General features: G+C 38.8%; 1 protein-coding gene across 1 annotated transcript in view; it reads right to left on the reverse strand.

The window, feature by feature from the left end:
• LOC108527246 (transcriptional activator ptaB-like) overlaps positions 1–15,441 on the reverse strand; it is a 359,382-nt gene that overhangs the window by 161,983 nt on the left and 181,958 nt on the right. The window lies entirely within an intron of this gene.

The raw sequence follows: 15,441 nt of genomic DNA on the forward strand, positions 1-15,441 counted from the left end.
TAGTAATTAACATGTTCTTGTGCTCTGTGGATCAACAGGGTAGTTTTCCGTAATTTTAAACATGGTTCTGTAGAGAGTGACTTATCCAAGAAGATCCTGATACTCATCAAGACAGTGGAACCAAAAAATATGACTGAATATTACTAACTACATATTTAAACACCTTTCATTAGAGACAAGTTCCTATCATTGACGCAGACATAAATGGGGAAATGGCATTATAAGGGCTAAGGAGAAAGGGAAGGAGAATGTATCTCTCAGAGAACACTGCAGAATAAACAATTCACCTCCAACATTTCTAATCAAGAGACAAAGGTACTTGACAAGAGTTGAGGCACTCAGACATTAGCAAGATTGGAAATCCATTACCACCTTTGGAGTCAAAGAAGTAACAGGATAAAATGAACATTTCAGGGGCTCCATGAGAGCTGTGTTTCTATCTCTCTTTATGATCTCAGATTCTACCAGAGACTCATGGCAGACAGGCTCTCTGGTGGAATCTGAAATTACACAGAGATGCAGCTACTATTAGAGACGGAAATTTAAAGCAGGGAGGGAACATGGAATGAAAGCCTGGCTTCTCTCTCCTTCTGTTGATATATTTCTGGTGTCATCCCTTGGCCATACCCTACTGGAAACCATGTGGCAAGGGAACTTAAATATTGCAGTGCAGAGGAGTCAGCCTTCAGTGTTCCAAATCAGGGGTATAAGGGCAGAAAGTGGGTCTAGGTGCGGAGTTAAATGGAGAACAACCAGCACAGAAATAAACAGTTATTGGACATTCATGTAAGAAGAAGACACTGGACTAGGCATTTGATCTAATTAAAGTCATATGTAGATATAATTGGTGAGTGATTTGGGGAAATCTTTCCCCAAATATTTTCCCTCTCAGTCTGAAATTTCCACTATTCAGTAAGAGTTGGGTTTATACTGGTGCTCTGACAGTCTTTTGGAAGAATAGCTCTTTGTACAGAAAGGAAACACAGTTTGGCAAATGTTTTCCAAATATCACTCTTGAAGGGGGAACAGGCACATCACATGGTGAAGGCAGGAGCGAGCAAGAGAGAGAGTATGTGTGTATCGGGAAAGCGGGGGGTGGGGAGCACACACTTTTAAATGACCAGATCTTGTGTGAACTCAGAATGAGAGCTCACTTAACACTGAGAGGATGGCCCAAGCCATTCATGGTGCATCCACCCCCATGATAAAAACACCTCTCACCAGGGCCCATGTCCAGCATTGGGGATTACATTTCAATATGAGATTTGGGTGGGGACAAATATCCAAACTATATGATTCCATCCCTGGTCCCCCCAAATCTCAAGTCTTTCTTACATTGCAAAATACAATCATGCCTTCCTAACAGTCACCCAAAGTCTTAATTCATTCATATTAACTCAGAAGTCAAAAGTCCAAAATCCAAAGTCTCACCAGAGACAAGGCAAATTTCTTCCATCTATGAGCCTGTGAAACAAAGAACAAGATAGTTTCTTCCAAGGCACGATATGGGTATAGGTATTAGGTAAACATTCCCATTCTAAAAGGGAGAACCCAGTCAAAAGAGAGGGGCTACCGGCCCCATGCAAGTTTGAAAGCCAACAAGGCAGTCATTAAATCTTAAAGCTCTAAAATAATCTTCTTTGACTGCATGTCCCACATACAGGGAACACTGGTGCAAGAAGTGGGCTCCCAATACCTTAGGTAGCTCTGCCCCTGTGACTTGGTGAGATGCAGCCCCTACAGCTGCTATCATAAGACCTGGCACAGACCTGTGGACACAGGCAGAGAGGTTTAACATGCTGGGATCTAGGGACATGGCCCCTTTCTCACATCTCCACCAGGCGGTGCCCCATTGGGGACTTTAAGTTGGGAGTCCACCCCTGCAGCATGCTTCTGTCTGGACACACAGTCTTTTCCACACATCTTCTGAAATCTAGGCAGATGGTGCCAAGTTCTTTTACTCTTGCACTTTGTGTGCCCATAGGCTTAACAACGTGGAAGCTAGCAAGGATCATGGCAGTTTGCACTCTCCAGTATGGCAGCACAGAGAGTATCTTGGGCCCTGTGAACCAGGTCTGGAGCCAGAATAGCTGAGATGCAAGGAGCAGTGTCCCGACGGCCTGGCCCAGGAAACCATTCTTCCCTCCTATGCCTTGGGGCCTGTGATGGGAGAAGTCACCATGAAGTTCTCCAAAATATCTTCCAGGCCTTTTTCCCATTGTCTTGGCTATTAACACTTGGCTCCCTTTTAGTTATGTAAATGTTTTCAGCAAGTGGTTGCTCCTCAGCTTGCTTGAATTCCTCTCCTGAAAGAGCTTTTTCTTTCTTTGCCACCTGGCTAGGCTGCAGGTTTTCCAAATTTTTATACTCTGTTTCCTTTTTAAACATAAGTTCCAACTCTAAGTCATTTCTTTGCTTCTATGTCTGAGCATAGGCTGTTTGAAGAAGCCAGGTCACATCTTTTTTTTTTCTTTTTTTTTTCTTTTTTTTTTTAGATGGAGACTCACTCTGCTGTACAGGCTGGAGTGCTGTGGCACAATCTTGGCTCACTGCAACCTCCACCTCCCACGTTCAAGCGATTCTCCTGCCTCAGCCTCCTGAGTAGCTGTGTGCCATCACACCAGCTAAGTTTTGTATTTTTAGTAGAGACGGGGTTTTGCCATGTTAGCCAGGCTGGTCTTGAACTTCTGATGTCAGGTGATACACCCCCTCTTGGTCTCCCAAAGTGCTGGGATTACAGGTGTGAGCCACTGTGCCCAGGCTACATCTTGAATGTTTTGCTGCTTAGAAGTTTTTTACCATAAGATACCCTAAATCTTCACTATGAAGTTCAAACTTCCATCGATCCCCAGGGCATGAACAGAATGCAGCTGAGCTCTTTGCTAAGGAATAACATGTGAAACCTTTCTCCAGCTCCCAATAAGTTCCTTATTTCCATCTGAGACCTTGGAACCTGGACTTCATTGTCCCTATCACTATCAGCACTTTGGTCACAACCATTTAACCAGTCTCTTATGAAGTTCCAAACTTTCTTTCATCTTCCTGTCTTCTTCTGAGCACTCTAAACTGTTCCAACCTCTGCCCATTACCCAGTTCCAAAGTCAAGTCCATATTTTTAGGTATCTTAATAGCAATGCCCTACCTCCCACTACCAATTTTCTGTACTAAGCCACCTGCAAGTTGGGGAAAGAGAGAAGCTGATAGTGGTTCAGTCTACGTCTGAAAGCATCAAAACCAGAGAAGCAAACATTGTAGCCTTCAGTCTGTGGCCAAAGGTCCAAGAGTCCCAAAGAAGCTGCTAATGCAAGTCCCAGAGTCCAAAGGCTAAAGAACCTACAGAATTATGTCCAAGAGCAAGAGGAGCAGAATTAAGCATCTGGCACAGGAAGAAGGAAGAGACCCAGAAGACTCAGCAAGAACTTATCCCACATTCTTCCACCTGCTTTGTTCTAGCCATGATGGCAACTGATTGGATGGTGTTCATCCACATTAAGGGTGGGTCTTCCTCTCCCAGGCCACCAACTTAAATGTTAATTTCCTCAGGCAACACCCTCACAAAACACGCAAAAGCAATACTTTACCAGACATCTAGGCATCCCTCAATCTAATCAAGTTGACACGTAATATTAACCATAGCATCTTCAAGTGAAAGAGAATAAAGATTTCTTTCTTATACCTGTGACATTTAGAAAAGTTTTAAAAATTAATAGCCCACAGGCCAAATCTAGCTGTAGATATATGCTTATATCTCAAAGTGTTGTCTCCCAGAAGGTCTTAAAGGTTTTGAATTAGTTGCCAATTTAAAAATGAGGAGACGCCAAATAAAGCTGCCCAATTCTGGTTTTCTTGAAAAAATTTATAATATCTGGCCCACATTTCTTCAAAGAAACAATAAATGAGAGTGAAAGATGGCACACTCTTCAGTTTTGACCACAGTCCCTACCACCCAACTATTGTCTTCACCATGTTCTGGTCACATGCCATATGCCATTTTTTATATTACTTGAACTTTTAAATTTTAATACCTGGCTTGCCTGACTCATGTAAATTATCTGCCAAGGATTTGTAGACATTTGAATTTCCTAAGTTAGAAATACGATCCGTGGATAAACTCGTCAAGACATACATTTTCACCTGACTATAAGGATGAGATCTCCAGAGATGGCATTGATTGCCGTGAGTGATAAAAAGTACAGTGGCACTGAGGATTTCTAAGGGAAGATGGATCACCACTTCGAGAAAACTCTACAGAGGGACTTAAGTGGTCAATGACAATTCTTAAAATTTCCTCCCTGAGACTTTACTGGAGTTATAGACTGTGATCTTTTAAAGTCATAAACTATTCCCCATTTATCTCTGATTCTAGCATAGGTACCAGCATATGTTTGAGGCAAAATACACATATACTATGTCAAATAATACTATGATTCATTAACTATTCTGTGTTTTAAGGCCATAATGGCTAAATTAAATTTTTTAATGTGAAAAAAATGGTATATAGTTACTGTCATTTATCAGCAAATTAATAATCTTATCTGATTACTTAGTCAAATAGAAAGTCCCAGCAGTCACAAGAGTCAGACCAAGTAAAGCCTAAAACATCATGCAGAAGTTCTAAAGGATTTAAAGGATTCTAAAAGGATCGAAAAGCTTCCAAACAGTGTTTATCCTTTAACATTTTTTAAAGGGATTATTCTCGTGAGTTACACAATAAGGTCAGTCACTTATAGAAAAAAATATCTGAGCACAAAAGACAGCAGGAAGAGAATTCTACTAATATTGTAAAAATCTAGAGTGTAATTAGCTCTAAGTTTTTAATTAAATACATTGGCTTAAAAAAAAATAATTGGCTTAAAAAAATAATTGGCTTAACATTCCCAGTAATCCCTGAATCTGGGGTACATAGACTGGTGTTAAATGATGTCCCACTGTTCTCCCCAGTTCTGTTGTTTCTTTTAATGGACTTCTCTTTGAAATGTGTGAGTGTTTGTGTCTGTGTCAAGAGGAGTTGTGTTCTTTATAATAATGGCAGAAAAACTGGCTCAATTTAAAAAATTTATATTGTGTACCCATTGTATTATATACCTGTCATTCTTAAAAAAGAAACTGAATAGTTCTATGAAGAGCGCAAGATCTCTTTTGTCTACATTTGACACAAGATGCTGACATGGGGCACAGGTCAACATCACTATTTGGCCTTGTTGCTAGAGCATGGAGCTTTGCTGTAGTCATGAAAGTTACAGTGTTATGAGGAAAGACATTTAAAACTGTAAGGTCCACGTAGCCTACACTTTTGGATTTCCTGTCTTTTAGAATGTCTCTCTTTTGAAAGTTTTCTCATGCCACTGGTAAAGTAAAACAGCCCTTGAGCTCTTTATCTTTTCGTTTAGTCTTTCCTTTTTTTTTTTTTTTTTTTGCCAAAAAATCCAAAAGATCAAAGGCCAAGGTAGTTTGTGGCCAATGGGGAAGGAAGCCAAAGAGGTTGCTTAACTTGCTTTTAATCTAGACCACAGAGGAAAAGGCATTTTTGAGACCTAACTATAGGCTGGCTAGCTCACCCAACTTAGTTTCCAAATATCACTTTGGAGTCAACACCTTAGGAAAACAAACAGTCTGCTTGCTTTTTCTCTTGTGTCACTGTAACTTCATACCCACAGCCATTTTCCTGCTTTATTTAATGGTTTCTCATCTTGCTGCTATGGTTTGAAAAATGGTTTCCCCTCCGAAATTATGCTAAACTTAATCTCCAATGCAACCATATTAAGAGGGGTGGCCTTTGGGAGTTGATTAAGTCATGAAAGCTCTGACCTCATGAATGGGATTCACACTTTTAGAAAAGTGCTTGAACTTGAAAACAGCACTCTCTTGCCCACGTGTTTTTTCCACCATGTGAGGATACATGGATGGATACATGTGTCTGGAGGATATAGGAACAAGGCACAATCTTGAAAGTGGAAACTGGGCCTTCACCAGACGCTAAACCTGCTGGTGTCTAGAGATCTTGGACTTAACAACCTCCAGAACTGTAATAAATAAATCTCTGTTCTTTATAAATTGCCCAGTCCATGGTATTTTGTTATAGCAACATGAAAGACTAAGACAATGCTTAGAATAAAATCTAAACTCTAGCCAATAGTCTGTAAGTCCCAACATGATCTAATTTCTCTGCTTTCATCTAATACAATTTTCATTTATGGAATTGAGACCATCCCACTGGTCGAATTTTTAGCTCATTCCTGTCTCATGGATTTGCATGTGCTGTTCCTCAGTTTAGAACACTTTCCCAGAGATCTCTGCCTGGCCGGCTTTTTCTCATTCTTCAAGTCTCACTTTAAATATCACCTTCTCGGCTGGGCGTGGTGGCTCATGCCTGCAATCCCAGCACTTTGAGAGGCTGATGTGGATGGATCATGAGGTCAGGAGATCGAGACCATCCTGGATAACACAGTGAAACCCCATCTCTACCAAAAATACAAAAAAATTAGCCGGGTGTGGTGGCGGGTGCCTGTAGTCCCAACTACTTGGAAGGCTGAGGCAGGAGAATGGCATGAATCCTGGAGGCGGCACTTGCAGTGAGCCAAGATCTCACCACTGCACTCCAGCCTGGGAGATAGAGCGAGACTCCGTCTCAAAAAATAATAATAATAAAATAAAATAAAACAAATATCACCTTCTCAGAGAAACCTTCCCTAACTACATATATTTCACATCCACAACATCACTGTCTTGTATTCTTATTAGCACAAATAACAATCTGTCAGTTTATTTCTTTGCACAATAACAAAATGTTGGTTTATTTATTGTCTTTGTCCCTCCTCTAGAACATAAGCTCTAAGAGAGTCCAGATTTAGTGTGAGTCCAATGCCTGTGCCTGGCCACGACAGGGCCCTAAAATATTTGATGAATTATAAACAGCACGCATTTGCTAGTGTGTCCCTCTTGGTATTTCCCCACATAGATACATAATGGGATTTGGGAGTCTAGGATCCAACAAATCATGTTCCACACCATCAGAACCACCAGAGCTAAGGCACAAGTCAGAGTGTGAAAGCTCCACAGAGTAAGATGGGAGAAAAGAAAGAAAAGCTAGTATCAGTTGGGCTGAATCAAGCAACATTCTACAGAGAAGAAGCGATTCTTATGCATCTTTGAAGATTCTGTTGGATTTCAATAGGTAAAGAAAGAAGAAAATGACACACACACAAAAGAGGAGTCTAGGCGTGGTGGCTCACACTTGTAATTCAGCACTTGGGGAGGCCAAGGTGGGTGGATCACCTGAGGTCAGGAGTTTGAGACTGGTCTGACCAACATGATAAGAAATCCCATCTCTACTAAAAAAATACAAAAACTAGCCAGGTGTGGTGGTGCACACCTGTAATCCCGGCTATTCAGGAAGCTGAAGCATGAGAATCACTTGAACCTGGGAGATGGAGGTTACGGTGAGCCGAGATCACACAACTGCACTCCAGCCTGGGTGACAGAATGAGACCCTGAATCAAAACAAAACAAAAGTTAAAGAAAGAAGAAAAAAGACCGAGGAATAACACAAACAAATGATTAAATTTAAAGACATGTTGGAAGATTGAGATTATGTCAATGGAGTGAGTGCGAGTGTTCATAACTGAATAGTGGGATAGAAAAATGAGAAAGAAAGTTGGGGCTATATATTGGAAGTTCTGGAATAACAGGATAAAGAGGGCTTGAACATATCTCACTACATAATGGGAATCATTAAAGCTTCTATACCAGGGAATATTTTTGTTGCAATGATATTTAAGATGGGTTGCAGTGCAGACAGACTGAAAAGGAGGAAATCTGTTAAAAGCCTATAACAATAATTTGAATGGCAACATTAGGTGCCTAAGATATAGTTTTGTCAGAAGATGAAACAAAGATATTAATGTCAGAGAGACGTACTGGAGGCTTAATCATGTGGATGTGTGGGATGATAAAAGAGAAATTTTTGTGAAGCAAATAATGTGACTGATATTCGGGAAAAGGAAAAACAAAACGGATAAGCTGGATTGGGAAGAAGAACTCGGTTCTTTTACAGGCAGGTGATTTGAGTTGCCTGAAGCACATCCAGACAGAGATGTACTATAGGTAGCTAAAAATGAAGAGTCAATTTTGAAGGGAGGTTGGATTGTGGAATCAATCCCTATAGAAATAATGATTAAAACTGTAGAATAGTTCACTAGGAGAAAAATAAAGAGATCAAGAGACAAAGACAAAAGGCAGAACATTTAGGAACATCTACCTTCTGGGGTCAGACAGAGGAACAAGAAAACGAGGTTTTTTTCAGACGTTTCCAAAATAGATTGAACACCTGCTCTGTGGGTTAAAAGTTCAAGTTCCTAACAATAGTATAAATAAATGCATCTATTTATCTTCCAGCATGACTTTTCCTGCAGGATTGAAAATGTCTTATTAATGTCACCCACAACATCCATTTATTATGGCTATTTATGATTCATCTTGAAGTGACAGCACACCTACCACTTGCTTAAACATTTAGGAAGATAGACTTCCTTCTGTAACAGGTATCATGTAAACGGAGACAAGATGTACATTTCAAACTTACTGGATTTAAAGGCATAAAATTCCTTTGATTGTGTGAATTATTTTTCCCTTCCTCCGAATAATTTTTTGGAAGTAATTTCATTAGTGTTTATTTACATGAAGGGAATTTTCTACATGAATTATGGAATTCTGTTCAGTTTTATTAAGGTTTTATACCACTCTGCACTTCAGTCTCTGCATGAGATCTAGAGCTGCTAAGCAGTCAGTTGCCAGAAGAGAATGGAAACTATGAGGAAAGGGTAGACATTATGGAACATACAAGATTAAAATAATATCAATTTTATAGCCCAAGGACTTGTCTTTTAGAAATTGTTGCTTTTCTTTTCTTACTTAATCTTCAGCTTGATTAATGGCTTCAAAGTTAAAGGCATCAAAGCCTATCTCCACATAGCCAACAAGCCTCATTTTATGTTCCTTAGACCATTGGTTCTCAGAGTGTGGTCTCACTGCTAGCAGCATCAGTCTCACCTGGGAACTTGTTAGACATGCAAATTTTCCAGCCCCCATTTCTGACTTGGTAATAATTCTGGGGGTAGGCACAACAATTGTCTTTTAACACTCCCTCCTGGTGATCGTGCTTTGAGACCCATTGCCTTAGACCATTGATAAAAATTCCAAGGAGCATTTCATCACCCATAAAATAAAAATCTCTATCCTAAATCTCATCAGTTCATACCATTTACAGATGATAAAACTGATCTTTCTGGTGTATCTCATGGCTTTCTCCAATTGGATGGTGTCTTATGTTTGTCAATAAAAGAACTCCAAAATGGTGATCAATAAAACATATAAGGCTAATAAATGAGAAAAGAATGTGATTCCAGTTTAATGATCCAAGAGTGCATAGTATAGGAAAATACATGTTCAAAATTAATTATTTGATAAATACTTAGAACATGTAAAAAATTAACACTTATATTAAGAAATGTTAATGAAAACTTTTGATCTTAAAATACAGTCATGTGTCTTTTAATGACAGGGCTGTGTTCTGAGAAATGTGTCCTTAGGTGATTTGTCATTGTGCTACCATAGAGCATAATTATACAAATCTAGGTGGTATAACCTACTATACATCTAGGTTACATGGTACAGACCAGTGCTCCTAGGCTGCAAACATATACAGCATGTTATTATATAGGTCTGAACTGTATAGTACTAAATACTGTTGGTAATTGTAATGGAAAGTTATTTGTGTATCTAAACATAGAAAAGTAAAAATAAGGTGCAAATGATCAAACATAGTACACTTGTGTAGGGCACTTACCATAAATAGAGCTTGAAGGACTGGAAGTTGTTCTGGGTGTCAATGAGTGGTGAATGAATGTGGGTCTAGGATATTATTGCACACTCTTGTGAATTTTATAAACACTGTACACTTAGGCTACACTAAACTTATTTTAAATCATTTTTGTTCTTCAATCATAATGAACTTTAGCTTACTGTAACTATTTGCTTTATAAATGTTTTAATTTTTTAACTTTTTACTCTTGTTTAATAACCCTTCGCTTAAAACCTATTGTACAGCTGAACAAAAATATTTTCTTTATATCCTTATTCTTAAAGTTTTCTGTTTCCAATTGTTAAATTATTTTTTCTTTTCAACTTTAAAAAAAAAATATTAAGACACACACACAGAGTAGTTTTGTCCTACATAGGGTAGGGTTATCAATATCACCATCTTCCAGCTCCACATCTTGTCCCACTGGAAGGTCTTCGGGGCAATAACAAGCAAGGAGCTGTCATTTCCTATGATAACAATGCCTTCTTCTGGAATACCTTCTGAAGAACCTGCCCCAGGCTCTTCTTGAGGAGTAGATGAGTTTGCACCAGCATCACCACAAACACATGAGTAATGCATTGTGCTAAAACCTTATGATGGCTACAGCATCACTAGGCAATAGGAATTGTTCAGTCTAATTATAATTTTATGGGACCACCATCATATATATAAAACATCATTATGTGGGACATGACTGAATATTTTCTTCAAGCATTTCCATTAAAGTGACAAAAAGAAGTAATATTTTGACTATCACCATACTCCTGAGGATAAAGCTAATACACAATCCTAGTGGTATTCTTTATTATTAGGAGTCAGAACTTCTCAGGGACTAAAACCTTAGGTAACAATAAAGAACAAACAATATGGGTATGGAAAATCTCATTGCTTTTAAGCAAGAAACTTTCAAAAATATCTCAGAAGTAATGCTGAAAAGATAATGGAGACAGCTTATGGGGGTGCTCACAGTATAATACTTTGAACAAGAATCACTATAGTTTATTGGAATAACTTATGTCTGTGAAAAGCCTTCACTTCAGTCCATAAAAGTACTTAACAATGAAAAAGTAGAAGATGTACAAAGAGGTCATTGAAAAACAAAAAGAAAGATATATTTATTTTTAAAATATTTTTAATAAGTTAGAAAATTGATATGTGTAGATAGATGTTCAGTTTCTTTATTTGATATATGTTTCATTATCTATATTTTTCTCAAGAAATAGGAAAAAAAAAACTACAGTGAATATTAAGTCAAGTAACTCAAGAAAACTTGGGGATTTATCTTGCTAGACCAGATGAGTTATCAGCTCCTATGGTCATTCATAACAGTCAGGAGAAAATTTCCAGTGGTGTCTTGGAAACTGACATATGATGCAGTGATCACAAGAAGAGAATCTGCTGCCCAGACTCACCCCTTCATCTCTTGGATAATGAAACCACTAGATGCTTTTATCAAAAATATTGAGAAACTAAAGCATCATGAAGTAAAGCCTTACTGCCTGGAACGAAGATTCGATGGACATGGGAACCCTCAGAGGAGGTTCCATGTTTCTGGTATAGGACAAGGGCTTCCAACAGCCATTGACATAGGAACTGAACTTTAACTCTCAGAAAAAAACTTAAGCCAGAAAACACTGGCCTACGACCGGCTGAATCAACTTTGAAGGGATCCAATAAGATCCCATGTATCAACCAAAAATCATGTGGTTGATAACCCAGAATCTGCAAAATGAATGGGGCTGAGACTGCCTTCTTTTTCTTTCAAGTCTAGCAAGATTACTGAAACCTAGGAAAATATAAATAATAAGTATTAAAAAAAGGGAGGTATAAAACAAGTTTGTGAATATTGTATAAATACTACTTAATAGCTTAAGTGTAGGAATAAATTTTTGAATCCCATTGTGACTGTGATTTTGATTGTGGATGCACATGTGGGTGCCATCTGCTTTTAAAGTCTGTGAAACTTAATGAAATTGGTAAGTATTTTATTAAAATACTTAGGAGAATTTGTCTAATTAAATTTGTAATCAGCATTTAAATATCTAAGATGATTCCATTCATAAGATGTGTTTTATTAGTAGCAAGAGCATTTAAATGTTTTCTAAAACTAATAAGATTAAAATGCAAGCATTAAAAAGGTACCTATAATAGTGTTTCCCTGCATAAAATGTTCTTGGTCATGAAAACATCCTAGAAACAATGTTATTCTGATTTTTTTCCTCATAGGAATCTAGCCCCTCAACATCTAAGCATGCATCCAAGGATGGGATTTTGATTTTCCTTCGCTCCTCCAGTAAGCATAAGGCTGGGTACACATTACTAATGGCTTAAAATTCCATAGGAAATCTATAAAATAAACAGTTTCCCTTATCTAGTTTAATTATTTCAAGTAAAAATGGAGTAGATATCTAACATGAAGAAAGCTCTGTTGTCAGTCACATATTGAAAACAAAGATACATAAAATATAGCCCCACCCTTCAATACTTTTGCAAGAGGGAGATGAAAAGAATTAAGGCAGACTGATAAATACTGTTGATTCCTTTTACATCTCCAATAAAATAAACAGAGACTCCTTTACTGAGAATCCCATGGAGAAAGCATGTTTCTTGGTGTGTCTCCTTCCAACAAAACAAGTAAATTCAGTGTGTGATGTCTATAACAAAGATTCGGTCACATTTTTTCACTTGACAGGGTTGACATTTTCAATGTTTATTTCTAAAAGCAGTAGTGGTTCAGTCTGACATGCTTTTTAGAGCATCATAACTTGAACTTAGAGAACTGGTTCTAGTTGATTATAATGCCATAATGGCATATTTGCCATATTTGCCATAATGCCAATATGGCATATTTGCCATAATAATGGCAAAATGAAATCCCATTTATAATACTGCCATACTAGAAAAAACAAACCTCTTGTATGACATCCCTGATCAATGTGTTAGCTACTCCACACAATATTCAATATTCCCACAAAAACGTCCCAGTATAACAAAGGTTTGGGACAGATAGCATCTTGGAGTCTCCTGTAATAGGATTTGACAAGAGCCAGGCACTCTAGGCAAGCTCAATCAACGTTAATTGAAGCAGAAGTGATTCAAAGGCAAATAGGAGTCCTTGAGAGGTGAGAGAGGGGCTTTGGGATTGTGACTCTCTCCTTTTCCCATTACCCCCTTATATTTAATTACTTGTTCTAGCCTATGAATTGTAATTTGATTTGCCATCAGGTGATTCTTGCCTGGTATTAATATCAGGTTAGTTGAGTTTTTCATTTAAAGAAATAGTATCTCATAACTTTTTTTTTTTTTTTTTGAGATGGAATCTCGCTCTGTCACCCAGGCTGGAGTGCAGTGGCACGATCTCGGCTCACTGCAAGCTCCATCTCCCAGGTTCATCCCATTCTCCTGCCTCAGCCTCCCGAGTAGCTGGGACTACAGGTGCCCACCACCATGCCTGGTTAATTTTTTGTATTTTTAGTAGAGACGGGGTTTCACCGTGTTAGCCAGGATGGTCTCAATCTCCTGACCTCGTGATCCGCACGCCTCAGCCTCCCAAAGTGCTAGGATTACAGGCTTGAGCCACCACGCCCGGCCCAAAGTATCTCATAACTTCTGAAGGTGCCTATTTAGCAAGAAGGAAATTGTTCTCTGGCAACTGAGTCTCAAGTTTATAAGGCCCCTCTTCCTGTTCTTAACCCCTTTGATATTAGCAAAATATCAGTAGAAGGACAAATAAAGAGACTATTTAGTCTTGAATGTTAGTGTTGTATTTCCTCTGGTGCATTATTATATCTATAATTGACCAGCACCAGAACTTTGAATTTGCTTAGGGTTCTCCCAGAAGCAGACTCTAAGATAGGAAGTTTTGTGCAAATTACTTATTGGGGGAGTGATTCTAGGCAGCAATGGTTAAGAGTTGAGAACAGTGTGAGATAGAGTATGAAAGGTGGCCAACAAAAGTAGGTTAGCAACTAGTTAACACCATGGGCAACTAGAGCATCACCTCATAGAAGAACTCAGAGCCAGTGTAGAATATGCCTCCTTCAGTCCACCAAGGGGCGAGGGGGCTGGGGTAGTTACATCCCAACTGTCTTCAGTCATTGGTTGAGGGCTAGTCTCAGGTGGGACAGGCAATACATGCCCTAGCATGTGATGTACAAAGGTGCCCCAGTTAAAGGAAGCCCTAAAAAATTTGGACAGGATGCCAATTGTTGCTGCTACAACTTGCTTGGAAATATGTAACCTGCTTTCAATTCCAGTGGTCCTTCAAACAGATACACCATCTCACCACCCTCTGGATAAGCTGTTGGAGGGAACCGGAAAGAGGTTATTTCAGTCTGACATAAGTGACATCCTTTGATCAAGACTTTGGGAACTAAGGTTAGAGTCAGCATTGTTTTGCTCAATAATCTACTATTGTTTCTCTTTTAGTTTGGTACTCTCTCTGTTATCCATTACATAGCTTTTGGGCTCAACATTCACAGCCGTTAGGACTTTCTCTGGATGTGATATGCTGAAACCTCAAACTGCTAAGTAGAAAGTAGAATTCAGCATAAGGTAGACTTAACCTGGACCCCATTTAGAAGTGAGTTTAATTTAAAAAACATTATTTAAAAAATATTTACTTTTCATGTTAGGTAGAACATAGTTTTCCAAGAGCATAGGCAATAATTGTGGGAAGCAGGCGAGAGAGAATGAGAATAGACCGAAATTACAAATAAGGACAATGAAGTTCCAAAGGTGAGGTTTAAAGTCACAAGCCAGTAAGCAATCAGACAGGGACTGAAGCCGAGGTGAGGAAGCAGCTGAGCATGGCAGTGAAGAGCCCAAGCTCTGGAGTCAGGACAACCTGACTGATTCATCCAGCTCTGCGCCTCACCAACTCGGTGGTCTGGCTCAGTTACCTAACCACTTCATGCCTCAGTTTCTCATGTAGGCAATGGGGGTAATGAGAGTACCTACTCATATAATCACTGTGATGATTAAATGAGCAGTGGTTGTAATGTTTTGCCTACTTCCCAGCCTATAGTAAGTGTTTAATAACTGTTAAATTGCTATTGCAATTATTATTGTCATTTTAATGACTTCAGGGAGAAAGTAGAAAATGTTCTTTCTACTATGCATGTCTTGAAATCCAGGGATAATGTCTGTGGGACAATAATCTGTACCATGGCAATCAGGGAACAACTGTTCCATTTGCCACCCAGCCCAAAATGAAGTATCTTAGCTCTTGTCTTTGCAGCACATTTTGATCACCCTGAAATCCCAGGTGTGGTGGTAGAGAATACCAGGGTTTTCTCAAAAGTGCTTTCCACTAAAGTGACAGATCCAGTTTGATTTGTTTCTTGATGGTCTGAATTATTCTCCTTAGCTAATGAGCTCTTCTTGTCAGTATTTAGAGGGATACTCACCTCCCCTTGGATGACATGGGCTTGATGTTGCAAACAAGTGGAAAAGGTGATGTCTCATACAATTATGTGTACAGTATATCATTTTCTGAGAACAGGATACTGTCATCTCTGCAAAGGAGGAAAAACATCTGCACTAGTTTTCAGAAGGAGGAATTAAGGAACCAAGGTATTTGG

The sequence above is a fragment of the Rhinopithecus bieti genome, unplaced genomic scaffold, assembly GCF_001698545.2.
Source record: "Rhinopithecus bieti isolate Rb0 unplaced genomic scaffold, ASM169854v2 scaffold_60, whole genome shotgun sequence".
NCBI classification, from domain to species: domain Eukaryota; kingdom Metazoa; phylum Chordata; class Mammalia; order Primates; family Cercopithecidae; genus Rhinopithecus; species Rhinopithecus bieti.